The sequence below is a fragment of the Colobus angolensis genome, unplaced genomic scaffold, assembly GCF_000951035.1.
Source record: "Colobus angolensis palliatus isolate OR3802 unplaced genomic scaffold, Cang.pa_1.0 Scaffold663, whole genome shotgun sequence".
Lineage (NCBI taxonomy): Eukaryota > Metazoa > Chordata > Mammalia > Primates > Cercopithecidae > Colobus > Colobus angolensis.
In genome coordinates, this window is record NW_012120299.1 from 383,285 (window position 1) to 387,882 (window position 4,598).

Here is a 4,598-nt window from a genome sequence, read left to right on the forward strand (position 1 = left end):
GGAGCTTGCAGTGAGCTGAGATCGCACCACTGCACTCCAGCCTGGGTGACAGAGTGAGACTCTGTCTCAAAAAAAAAAACAAAAAAACAAAAAAAGAAAGAAAGAAAGAAAAAAAAATCACTGCTCTGTCTCTCAGCCTCCTCTTCCAGGATTGGCTGTCACCTTGAGGGGAATGCTGGCCTTGTGCCTGTCTCCAGCCTTGTTCTTCTCTGCCGCCTATGCTTTTAAGCACGTGTTTTCTATTTGCTGGCTTGTGAAATCTGCTCTTCATCTGATGGGGTTTACTTTATAGGTGACTAGATCCTTTTCTCTTGGTGGTTTTAGAGTTTGCATCTTCACATTGACTTTAAATAGTCTGATTACAGTTTGCCATGGCAAAGATCCTTTGCATTGCATTGTTTGGGGATATTTGACCCTCTTCTATCTGGATGTCTACTCTCCTGTTGAATGTGAGTAGTTTTCATTATTATTTCATTAATGGGCTGGCATGTGGGCCGTGGTTCCAGGGGGGCTCAGGGAGGCAGCCGCCTGATGTCTGACCGCTTTTCTTTCTGTCTCTTTTCTTACCTGGACTCTGGGTTGCTTGTTAGCTGCTTCTGCCAGTTCTGAGTTTTCAAGGGGAGAGGGGCCCAGTGATGGCTGTTCTTTGAAGGAAAGGGAAGAATGACTCCTGCTTAACATGTTTCTATGTTTCCAGTTACGTGGTTAGTTAGTTAGTTACAGCCAGGGTATCTCACTTTGTTGCACAGGTTGGAGTGCAATGGCATGATCTTGGCTCACAGCAGCCTCCACCTTCCAGGCTCAAGCAATGCTCCCACCCCAGCCTCCCAAGTAGCTAGGACTGCAGGCATGTGCCACCATGCTTGGCTACCTTTAAAAAAAAATTTTTTTTTGATACAGACAAGGTCTCACTATATTGCCCAGGTTGGTCTTAAACTCATGGGCTCAAGTGATCCTCCTGCCTCGGCCTTTCAAAGTGCTAATATTACAGGCAGGATTTCAATTTTTTTTTTTTTTTTTTTTGAGACAGAGTCTCGCTCTGTCGCCCGGGCTGGAGTGCAGTGGCTGGATCTCAGCTCACTGCAAGCTCCGCCTCCCGGGTTTACGCCATTCTCCTGCCTCAGCCTCCTGAGTAGCTGGGACTACAGGCGTCCGCCACCTCGCCCGGCTAGTTTTTTTTGGTATTTTTTTTTTTCCTTTTTAAAAACAATTCTAGGGAATTTTAATTTTTTTTATCTATTTTAAAAAAGATTTATTTTTTTTTTTTTTTTTTTTGAGACAGAGTCTCGCTCTGTCGCCCGGGCTGGAGTGCAGTGGCTGGATCTCAGCTCACTGCAAGCTCCGCCTCCCGGGTTTACGCCATTCTCCTGCCTCAGCCTCCTGAGTAGCTGGGACTACAGGCGTCCGCCACCTCGCCCGGCTAGTTTTTTTTGGTATTTTTTTTAGTAGAGATGGGGTTTCACCGTGTTAGCCAGGATGGTCTCGATCTGCTGACCTCGTGATCCGCCCGTCTTGGCCTCCCAAAGTGCTGGGATTACAGGCTTGAGCCACCGCGCCCAGCCTGGATTTCAATTTTTTAAAGCTCCCAGCAGGGGTATTAAACTCTCCTTTTCCAGAGAAAGCGCCCTCTGTCCCCATCCCTCATGTTATCCTCTCCTGCCTCTGCTTAGGGTTCACTCTGGGGGAAAGTGCCACTTGAGAGATTCCTTTTTGTGTGTGGCTTCTGACCGGTCCCTGTTCACAGATGCGGCTTCTCAGGGTGGGGTCCCTGAGGCCTGGAGTGTGGCCTCTGAAAACCTTCAGGGCCAGATGCAGAATGAGAGCCTGTGGCCACATAGCCCCTGGTGGGAGACGTCCTGCCACCCTTCGCTTCTCTGTGCCACTCTGGCTGTACATTTCAGATCCTTGGGAAACGTTAACCGGTAGGACCTAGAAGGGGAGGTGAGGAGGGGTCACCCCCCAGGTGTGCCTGTGATGGGCCTTTGTGCTGAGCAGGTGCAGGGAGGGAGGCCCAGGTGTACACATCTGTGAAATAGGGGCAGCTGGCTGGGCTCCTTGACGTGCTCCAGAGCTTCTCCTTATTTTCTAGCCACTTCACCTGCAGAAGGCCCAGGTGGCTGTGGCCTTTAGGGCTCTTTGCAGTGAACATGATGACTGTCCTCAGCCCCTCTCTAGGCCTGGCACTGTGCTCAGCACCGTCGTATGAGTGTATGTGTGTGTGCATGCACGTGAATGTGTGCAGACATCATGAGGTGTGGTCTCTGCTCTTAGGCAGCTTGCCTTGTGGCTGAAATGAACCATCACCTGCATCAAGGGGTGGGAACACAAGACCAGATGCAGTGGCCTTGTCTGGAGTCAGACGGTGGCTCCGTGACCTGGCTTCACTCCAGAACGACCTGGGGTTTCTAGTTGTGCAAATCCCAGGTCCCACCCAAATTATGAGTCCAGTTTTCTACAGGTGGAGTCCGGGAAGGTATATTTTTAACACGATGGTACTGATCATTCACCCAGCCCAGCCAGTGGTCTCTGTGTACCCAGGAACTGCTGACACAGAGCTTGTGCTCCCCATAAAACGGGAGACAGAGCCTTCACGGACGGGGGACGTGTAGCTTGGTCATGACAGGGTGTTTCGTACCAGCACAGACTGTGTTCAGGTGACATTAAGGACAAGTTCCTGCAGGCTAGCTGCCTGGACAGGGCTGGGTGGGGGTAGAAGTTACAGGGGTCACAGAGGGGCTTCCTCCCGGCCGCCTCACCAGCTGCTTGGTTTAGGGCTTGGCTCTGGGTCCTTCTGGGCCTGATTCTGAACCACAGGACTGGTGTGGCCTGCAGGCTCCTCCTGCCACAAGCTGTTCATGGTGCAGGGGGGAGAACAGTGTCCACAGTTCCCCAGGCAGCAGCCGTGGATACCAGGCCCCCAGGAGTTGTTACTGAAGCTGCTGCTGGACAGCTCGCCTTTCACTGAGCTCCACATAGCACCCGTGGTGATGGGAGCCGGGTGGAGAGAGCCTGCCAGCTTGTGCATCAGCTCCCAACTGGGAGGGGCAGAGGGAGGAGTGGGTGGGGACCCCAGGCAGCAGGGCTCTGGGAGCAGTGGGGCCCTGGGTTCCAGGGGTGTCTGGCAGGCCCCTCCTTACTCTACCTCGCTCAGCCTCTGGATGGAGATGCTGGCCACAGTCAGGCTCTGTCTCTGACTAAGGCCTGGAGAAGTGGCAGGTGTGGGCTGCTGCCCCCTGCAGCCTCTGAACAGACCCCAGGGCCTCTGCCAATCATGACTCCTTTCTTTCAGTGGAACCTACAAGCCCTGCAGGACAGACTGGCAGCATGCTGTCATCACCATGAATGGGGTACGTGTCTGTGGGGCTTTCCTGATGCCCACTTACCCCAGAAGGATAGGGTGGCCTCTATTCAATTCAAATTGGTCAGAGGTGGCTGAGCCTGAGCTAGTGTCTGACACGGAGCCTGGTTGGAGGAGGGAGGTTCCCCGAAGAGCAGAATCGCCATGCATGGGAATCATCATTCACTGGCTGGGATGCAGTTGCCAGCCAGGCCCTGAGCATCCCTCCTCAAACAAAGGTCTCATGGCACCACCAGGACAGGTGGGGCCTCCACTCGGTGACCTGGGGGCTGCCTGTAGAAATGGAGACCTCTGATTTGTCTTTAGATACCCCAAAAAGATTTAGACCTTAAAAGCAATGACACACCCAGAAAGGCCTGGGCATATATGGTAAAATGTTAATATTTGAGAGTCTTGGCTTTTTCTTATACTATTCTGTCTTTAATTTTTAATTGTTGTTAAGAAAGAGAGAGTGGGCACAGTGCACCTATAGTCTCAGCTACTCTGGAGGCTGAGCCAGGAGAATCAGTGGAGCCCAAGAGTTTGAATACAGCCTGGGCAACATTGCAAGATCCCATATCTAAAAAAAAGTAAGCAACCAAGAGAAGCAGCGGGGATTTTAGGAGGTGGTTCTGCAGAAGCCAGTCCTTTACACCATCTTCAACAATCCTGGCTGTTGATGAAGTAGACTAGGGGATTCCCTGAGGGGCAGCCCTACCTCATGCTGAGACCTCTGCATGCCTTGGGAGTGGAAATATTTGATGAGACTCCAAGGGGCCCTTGGGACCTTGGGCTATGAGGACCAGAAGGATTAATGGACTATGCACCTTCTCCCCTCTATAGATTGAAGTAAAGTTCTCAGTCAAGTTCAACAGCAGAGAGTTCAACTTGAAGAGGATGCCATCATGAAAACATGGGTCTTCGGAGTCAAGATTGCTGTGGTCACCAAGTGAGTGGGGAGGGGCTTGGGCTCATGCACTGAGGGTGCCTGTCCCTTCAGCTGTTTCTGCAGAGAAGATCATGTGTGGGTCTCTCCTCTCTATGTGTGGCCGCTGCATGGTGAGGTCAGGCCCCAGGGAACACGCGGTGTGTTCAGCTACCTCCTGTGTTTACTCAAAATCAGCTCAGGAATGTCCTTGCCGCCTTGCTTGGAAGCAGTAGGCTGGCTCCAGGAACTGCCCGAGTGCAGGGTTTTCTGCCCTCGCTTGGAATTTGTCACGGTCCCAGGTTCCTGTTGAATGGCCGTAACCCCTGCCCCTTT